General features: G+C 45.4%; 9 non-coding genes across 9 annotated transcripts; 5 read left to right on the forward strand and 4 right to left on the reverse strand.

The window, feature by feature from the left end:
* Positions 1-1,195: 1,195 nt before the first annotated feature.
* On the reverse strand, positions 1,196-1,359 carry LOC135040782 (U1 spliceosomal RNA). The gene has a single exon (XR_010234610.1). It is a non-coding gene; the product is annotated as a U1 spliceosomal RNA (small nuclear RNA).
* Positions 1,360-2,030: 671 nt separating this feature from the next.
* Positions 2,031-2,193, reverse strand: LOC135040725 (U1 spliceosomal RNA). Its single transcript, XR_010234560.1, has one exon. It is a non-coding gene; the product is annotated as a U1 spliceosomal RNA (small nuclear RNA).
* A 152-nt stretch (positions 2,194-2,345) lies between these two features.
* LOC135040772 (U1 spliceosomal RNA) lies at positions 2,346-2,509 on the reverse strand. The gene has a single exon (XR_010234600.1). It is a non-coding gene; the product is annotated as a U1 spliceosomal RNA (small nuclear RNA).
* A 671-nt stretch (positions 2,510-3,180) lies between these two features.
* Positions 3,181-3,343, reverse strand: LOC135040675 (U1 spliceosomal RNA). Its single transcript, XR_010234525.1, has one exon. It is a non-coding gene; the product is annotated as a U1 spliceosomal RNA (small nuclear RNA).
* Positions 3,344-3,487: 144 nt separating this feature from the next.
* LOC135040736 (U5 spliceosomal RNA) lies at positions 3,488-3,603 on the forward strand. Its single transcript, XR_010234564.1, has one exon. It is a non-coding gene; the product is annotated as a U5 spliceosomal RNA (small nuclear RNA).
* A 270-nt stretch (positions 3,604-3,873) lies between these two features.
* LOC135040734 (U5 spliceosomal RNA) lies at positions 3,874-3,989 on the forward strand. The gene has a single exon (XR_010234562.1). It is a non-coding gene; the product is annotated as a U5 spliceosomal RNA (small nuclear RNA).
* A 286-nt stretch (positions 3,990-4,275) lies between these two features.
* On the forward strand, positions 4,276-4,391 carry LOC135040747 (U5 spliceosomal RNA). Its single transcript, XR_010234575.1, has one exon. It is a non-coding gene; the product is annotated as a U5 spliceosomal RNA (small nuclear RNA).
* A 274-nt stretch (positions 4,392-4,665) lies between these two features.
* LOC135040744 (U5 spliceosomal RNA) lies at positions 4,666-4,781 on the forward strand. Its single transcript, XR_010234572.1, has one exon. It is a non-coding gene; the product is annotated as a U5 spliceosomal RNA (small nuclear RNA).
* Positions 4,782-5,056: 275 nt separating this feature from the next.
* LOC135040750 (U5 spliceosomal RNA) lies at positions 5,057-5,172 on the forward strand. Its single transcript, XR_010234578.1, has one exon. It is a non-coding gene; the product is annotated as a U5 spliceosomal RNA (small nuclear RNA).
* The last annotated feature ends 2,864 nt before the right edge of the window (positions 5,173-8,036 follow it).

Here is an 8,036-nt window from a genome sequence, read left to right on the forward strand (position 1 = left end):
ATTCATCTAGAACGTTTCCTAGAAAAACTTTAAAAAGTCAATAATCTGGAGAGTTTTTGTAAGATGTTTCTTCCATCAACCAACGAAGAAACACATTGGTACTTTCCCATGATGAATGAGTGCTTCAGGATCTCTTGCACTTACATGTGCAGCAGAGTACTGCAATGGAAAAATGCTGGGCCCATAACCCAGAGGTAGGCAGATTGAAACTATCCTCTGCTATATGCATTTTTTTTGTTAATTAAAGTAATCCAAAACTGGGATTGATATTTTTGCTCTTTTATTTTTACTTAAAGTACACTAACTTTTACCATTTTAATTTGTTTTAATAGTATATTGACAGTATTGTTTTCTTTCAAAAATCCACTTAATTTTCTTTACCCTATTATTAAAATGGTAATTGACAAAAACAAACTACATTGTCACCAGAAGAGCAATACAAAATGTACAAGTGATATATTAAAATCATCTTTCCAGCTTGAATTTCAATGATGCATTGGGGCAACGATTTTGTGAGAAACACCTTCACCCTTAAATAAAGATTTTCTTAATTCCTTACCTGTGTGCTAATTAGATATCACCTTGTTTTCACATTAAACAGACTTCCACATGCGAAAGCAGCAAGGATGCAGTGGCGTTAATGTTTCCTGGTGTCAACCTGTATTATTTCAGTAGACATTGAAATGAGGATGCATCTTGCTGCCTTTCCAATGAAGCAAGTTTAATTTAGTAATAGGTGAAAAACCATCCCTACAAAGGTGTTAATCAGAGACTTGGCTTTGTGGACACTTTTCAGAGAACAAATTTGTTAGCATAAAAATAAAGCCAGAAAATGAAGAGCTGTTTAATCACTCAATTGGATTTTTTTGCCAGCATATTTCTTTTTCTCTGCAACCCACTGCTAAATTGTGCTTCCTAGCTGTTTTTATAAAATCACTGAATCAAATCTAACTCTGATTACATCAGAGAAGGCCAGGTACCCTACACCATAACAGGGGGTTTGAAATTTTGACTTGTCTACTTAAATATCACCAAAATCTGATAACAAGGTCAATTACGTCCCTTAGTGGGATTGAACCACCAACCTTTTGATTAATAACCATACACACTGAGGCAGCACAAGGGAACTCTCGAAAGAAGAACAAGGCTAGAGGAAGAACTGAAACAAAGAAATCTGACTTTTACTAGAGCTGACCAGAGGAAAGCACAAACACAGTCCCCCACTACCACAAATAATGCAGTTGAGTTTCCCACATTTGGGGAAATCACATGGGTCAGCATACCCAGAATGCAATGAATGAACCTCACCCTGGGAGAACAATCTTCAAGACCATGGTCTCTCCTATGCAAAATAAGTATGATTTGGGATAGGGCTGGGGAGGGCCGCTGCTCAGGCACATCTCTGTCAAGTAAAGGAGATTCAACTGAGGCAGCACAAGGGAACTCTCATCTGGGGACAACAACTGCAGGGAGAACACATATTTTCAGATGAACATGGGAGGGCAGAAGGCTGCCTAATACTGAAGCACCCCCAAACAACAAACCAAATGCAACAACTAGTGCAAGCATTCCTGGGGGAAGGCCTGCAGCAGATGGATTTGCATATGGTGATGCCATCCAAGCAGTGGGTCAAAGTTGGCTTCAACCCTCGTCTGCATATGAAAAGAGAAAAGGGGCGTGCAGGGCATGGCGGCCTTTTGCGGCGCTTGGATGACCCCTAGTTCGCATTACACACCTCCACCCTCCTTCGGTGTGGGGCTCATGTTGGCTATGCCCCAGCCCCTGAAGCATTCAAGCTGATTTCTTGCAGCAGCTGGGCACTGTAACTGCTCCAGAGCTGCTCTGTAAGGCAAGTAAAAGGGTGTGGGCCCTGCAGCACTACCTGTAGTTTGCATTGTGCGTTGGAAGGCACGAAGTAAGCAGACGGGAGAAGTCAGGATAGTGCGCAAGGGCATAGAAGGGAGCGGCTCAAGAAAAGAGAAGTGGAAACAGACAGCAAACTAGGCTGGAGAGAGACCTGAGACAAAGAGATCTGAATTATACGAGAGCCGACCAAGGGAAACACAAATTATGCAGTCAAGTTTCCCACATTTGGGGAAATCACAGGGGCAGCACAACTAGAGTGCAATGGGTGAGCCTTGCCCTGGGAGAAGCACCTTCATGATCATAGTATCTCACCTGGCAGGTAAGTAGGAGTTGGGCTAGAGCTGGGGAGGGTCGCTGCTCGGGCACCCCCCTGTCAAGTGAAAGAGATCCAACTGAGGCAGCACAAGGGAACTCTCGAAAGAAGAACAAGGCTAGAGGAAGATCTGAGATAAAGAAATCTGATTTTTACCAGAGCTGACCAGAGGAAAGCACAAACACAGTCCCCCACTACCACAAATAATGCAGTCGAGTTTCCCACATTTGGGGAAATCACAGGGGTCAGCATACCCAGAATGCAATGAATGAACCTCACCCTGGGAGAACAATCTTCATGACCATGGTATCGCCTATGCAAAATAAGTATGATTTGGGATAGGGCTGGGGAGGGCCGCTGCTCAGGCACATCTCTGTCAAGTAAAGGAGATTCAACTGAGGCAGCACAAGGGAACTCTCATCTGGGGACAACAACTGCAGGGAGAACACATATTTTCAGATGAACATGGGAGGGCAGAAGGCTGCCTAATACTGAAGCACCCCCAAACAACAAACCAAATGCAACAACTAGTGCAAGCATTCCTGGGGGAAGGCCTGCAGCAGATGGATTTGCATATGGTGATGTCATCCAAACAGTGGGTCAAAGTTGGCTTCAACCCTCGTCTGCATATGAAAAGAGACAAGGGGCGTGCAGGGCATGGCGGCCTTTTGCGGCGCTTGGATGACCCCTAGTTCGCATTACACACCTCCACCCTCCTTCGGTGTGGGGCTCATGTTGGCTATTCCCCAGCCCCTGAAGCATTCAAGCTGATTTCTTGCAGCAGCTGGGCACTGTAACTGCTCCAGAGACGCTCTGTAAGGCAAGTAAAAGGGTGTGGGTCCTGCAGCACTACCTGTAGTTTGCATTGTGCGTTGGAAGGCACAAAGTAAGCAGACGGGAGAAGTCAGGATAGTGCGCAAGGGCATAGAAGGGAGCGGCTCAAGAAAAGAGAAGTAGAAACAGACAGCAAACTAGGCTGGAGAGAGACCTGAGACAAAGAGATCTGAATTATACGAGAGCCGACCAGGGGAAACACAAATTATGCAGTCAAGTTTCCCACATTTGGGGAAATCGCAGAAGCAGCACACCCAGAGTGCAATGGGTGAGCCTTGCCCTGGGAGAAGCACCTTCATGATCATAGTATCTCACCTGGCAGGTAAGTAGGAGTTGGGCTAGAGCTGGGGAGGGTCGCTGCTCGAGCATCCCCCTGTCAAGTAAAGGAGATTCAACTGAGGCAGCACAAGGGAACTCTCATCTGGGGACAACAACTGCAGGGAGAACACATATTTTCAGATAAAAATCTTGGTCATGCTCTGGTTTCTCTTCAGAACGAACAAATCTTTCGCCTTTTACTAAAGATTTCCGTGGAGAGGAGCAAAACCGAGTTTTATCTCAATTTTTGCATGCCCCATCTTTTTGGGGTTTCTTTTATCGGTTTAAAGATAGAATGAGTGTGCTTTAATGTAAGCTCATTTGCATAGAAATGACAGTAAATGTTTGTTTCTTTTCAAACAGAACTTTCTTGACCATGCTACTTGCTTGAAAGATCTGGGAGCACATGGAATACAGTACAAACCATGCTTATAGCAAGGAGAAGACAGGTGAGAAATCTGCTTTCTTTCAAATTGGGCGCTCACTTTGATCTGAATAAGGACTGCTGGCACGGCACTCAGGCGACAGGTGGAATCTTGGTCATGCTCTGGTTTCTCTTCAGAACGAACAAATCTTTCGCCTTTTACTAAAGATTTCCGTGGAGAGGAGCAAAACTGAGTTTTATCTCAATTTTTGCATGCCCCATATTATTGGGGTTTCTTTTATCGGATTAAAGACAGAACGAGTGTGCTTTCTTGTTAGCTTTAATGTAAGTTTATTTGCATAACAATGACAATAAATGTCTGTTTCTTTTCAAGCAGAACTTTCTTGACCATACTAATTGCTTGAAAGATCTGGGAGCACATGGAAAAGAGTACAAACCATGCTTATAGCAAGGGGAAGCCTGGTGAGAAATCTGCTTTCTTTCTTTCAAATTGGGTGCTCACTTTGAGCTGAATGAGGACTGCTGGCACGGCACTCAGGCGACAGGTGGAATCTTGGTCATGCTCTGGTTTCTCTTCAGAACGAACAAATCTTTCGCCTTTTACTAAAGATTTCCATGGAGAGGAGCAAAACTGAGTTTTATCTCAATTTTTGCATGCCCCGTCTTATTGGGGTTTCTTTTATCAGTTTAAAGATAGAACGAGTGTGCTTTAATGTAAGCTCATTTGCGTAGAAATGACAGTAAATGTTTGTTTCTTTTCAAACAGAACTTTCTTGACTATACTAATTGCTTGAAAGATCTGGGAGCACATGGAAAAGAGTACAAACCATGTTTATAGCAAGGGGAAGCCTGGTGAGAAATCTGCTTTCTTTCTTTCAAATTGGGTGCTCACTTTGAGCTGAATGAGGACTGCTGGCATGGCACTCAGGCGACAGGTAGAATCTTGGTCATGCTGTGGTTTCTCTTCAGAACGAACAAATCTTTCGCCTTTTACTAAAGATTTCCGTGGAGAGGAGCAAAACTGAGTTTTATCTCAATTTTTGCATGCCCCATCTTATTGGGGTTTTATTTTATTGGTTTAAAGATAGAACGAGTGTGCTTTAATGTAAGCTCATTTGCATAGAAATGACAGTAAATGTTTGTTTCTTTTCAAACAGAACTTTCTTGACCACACTAATTGTTTGAAAGATCTGGGAGCACATGGAAAAGAGTACAAACCATGTTTATAGCAAGGGGAAGCCTGGTGAGAAATCTGCTTTCTTTCATTCAAATTGGGTGCTCACTTTGAGCTGAATGAGAACTGCTGGCATGGCACTCAGGCGACAGGTGGAATCTTGGTCATGCTCTGGTTTCTCTTCAGAACTAACAAATATTTCGCCTTTTATTAAAGATTTCCGTGGAGAGGAGCAAAACTGAGTTTTATCTCAATTTTTGCATGCCCCATATTATTGGGGTTTCTTTTATCAGTTTAAAGACAGAACGAGTGTGCTTTCTTGTTAGCTTTAATGTAAGTTTATTTGCATAACAATGACAGTAAATGTTTGTTTCTTTTCAAACAGAACTTTCTTGACCATGCTACTTGCTTGAAAGATCTGGGAGCACATGGAAAACAGTACAAACCATGCAGTATCACAAGAGCCTTTATTTGATCTTTCATGAAGATAGAGCAGAATTGAGGACACGTCAACAATTTCTGCCGAAGGTGGTTCATCTTTCCACATGGTGCCTTTGGCCACTGACACCTTCGTTGAGTCAAAGTCTCTGGCTGTGGTCAGAACTTTGAAAATTTATGTCACCAGAACGGTTCAGATTAGGAAAACAGAGGCTCTGTTTGTCCTGTATGCTCCCAACATGATTGGGTGTCCTGCTTCCATGCAGACCATTATGCGCTGGATCTGTGGTAAGATTCAGCATGCTCATTCCACGGCAGGATTGCCGTTACTGAATTAGGTGAAGACCCATTCTACTAGAAAGGTGGGTTCATCCTGGGCAGCTGGTCGGGGAGTCTCGGCATTGCAACTTTGCCGAGCAGCTATTTAGTAAACACTTTTGCTAAGTTTTACAAGTTTGATACCTTGGCTGATGATAACCTCAAGTTGGGTCATTCGGTGCTGCAGAGTCGTACGCACTCTCCCACCCGTTCAAGAGCTTTGGTATAACCCCATGGTTCTTAATGTGACCCCAGCATCCTCTAGGTCGTATGAGAAAATAGGATTTTAATACCTACCGGTAAATCCTTTTCTCTTAGTACGTAGAGGATGCTGGGCACCCGTCCCAGTCCATACTGTGTCTGCAGTTATTACTTGTGGTTATACACATGTTGTGTTACGGTTCTGGTCAGCTTTTTGCTGCAATTGTTCATGCCGTTGGCTTGTGTTCTGTTGAATGCCACGTTCTGCGGCATGCTTAAGGTGTGAGCTGGTAAGATGCTCACCTTAGTTTAACAATAAATCCTTTCCTCGAAATGTCCGTCTCCCTGGGCACAGTTCCTATAACTGGAGTCTGGAGGAGGGGCATAGAGGGAGGAGCCAGTTCACACCCTTTGAAAGTCTTAAAGTGCCCATGTCTCTTGCGGATCCCGTCTATACCCCATGGTTCTTAATGTGACCCCAGCATCCTCTACGGACTAAGAGAAAAGGATGCCCTTGTGTACTATCCTGACTTCTCCTCCCGTCTGCTTACTTTGTGCCTTCCAACGCACAATGCGAACTACAGGTGGTGCTGCAGGGCCCACACCCTTTTACTTGCCTTACAGAGCAGCTCTGGAGCTGTTACAGTGCCCAGCTGCTGCAAGAAATCAGCATGAATGCTTCAGGGGATGGGGCATGGCCAACATGAGCCCCACACCAAAGGAGGGTGGGGGTGTTTAATGCGAACTAGGGGTCATCCAAGCACTGCAAAAGGCCGCCATGCCCTGCATGCCCCTTTTCTCTTTTTATATGCAGATGAGGGTTCCAGCCAACTTTGGCCCACTGCTTGGATGACATCACCGTATGCAAATCCGTCTGCTGCAGACCTTCCCCCAGGAATGCTTGTACTAGTTGTTGGATATGGTTTGATATTTGATGGTGCTTCAGTATTAGGCAGCCTTCCGCCCTCCCATGTTCATCTGAAAAGATGTGGTCTCCCTGCAGTTGTTGTCCCCAGACGAGAGTTCCCTTGTGCTTCCTCAGTTGAATCTCCTTAACTTGACGGGGGAGGGGCTGCCCGAGCTGCCACCCTCCCCAGCCCTATCCCAACTCATACTTATTTTACATATTAGATCTCTTGATCATGAAGATTGTTCTCACAGGGTGAGGTTCATCCATTATATTTTAAAATAGGAAGGTACAAATTACATATTTGAATTGCATCTATGTGCTGGATTCAAATGTCCCCCCCCCCCTTCCTTTCTCAATTGTGCCCGTCAGCAGCTATTCTAAGGTTGCTGCCAATGGGTGTGACACATTAATTTCTTCTGTGGGGTACACTGGACTCCACAAGGATTCACATTGGGGTGTAGAGTAGGATCTTGATCTGAGGCACCAACCGGCTCAAAGCTTTTGACTGTTCCCAAGAAGCTCAGTGCATTCTCCTCTATAACCCCGCTTCCATGAACAGGGAGCTCAGTTTGTAGTTGGTGCCTTCAGTAGCAGGCCAATTAACAGGGGCCTGCCTCAGGCAGCCTATTCTTAGCTATTAATTTTGACAAGAAAAGAAGAACTTGTTTTATGAGAATCTACAAGGGCTGCAGCAGGCTAGGTCTAATAGACATCTTTACTGCAGCTTCATCACTCCCAGCGGCGCTGTATACTCCCGTGCCCTGGTTGCTGGGTCACTGCAGCGGAGGCTCCGGTTTCATCCTAAGGTCAGTCACACACACACCACCCTTCCGGATCACGAGGCCGCTGATGAAGGGGAGCGAGGCCGTAGGGGGTGGGCCGTGTGCGCACTGCGGTGGACACTGATTACTGGGCAGCCGCTCCACTAGCCACCAGGTACAGTTAAGGAGCACAGGTCTGGGGGTTTTTCTCCTATATTAACCCAATTTTGTACTGCCCGCAGCGCATTGTGATAGGTAATAGGGCCTGATTCAGGTTGGATTGCAATCGCAATAAGCGATCCAACTGCAAAAATTGCTAAGAGCATACGCATGTGCCTGCATTTTCTGCGGCACCCCGCAGAGAATGTGATCGCCTCTGCCTGTCAATCGGGGCGGGGAAGGGGGGGAGAGGTGGGTCAGCAACACTCCATTTCCAAGTCAGGGATGGAGCGGTGCGGGGGCAAGGCTTCAAAATGGGGTCTGCAACGGAGGAGACACAGGGGGCGTGGTCACAGCGG

Source organism: Pseudophryne corroboree, unplaced genomic scaffold, assembly GCF_028390025.1.
Source record: "Pseudophryne corroboree isolate aPseCor3 unplaced genomic scaffold, aPseCor3.hap2 scaffold_758, whole genome shotgun sequence".
Taxonomy (NCBI): Eukaryota; Metazoa; Chordata; class Amphibia; order Anura; family Myobatrachidae; genus Pseudophryne; species Pseudophryne corroboree.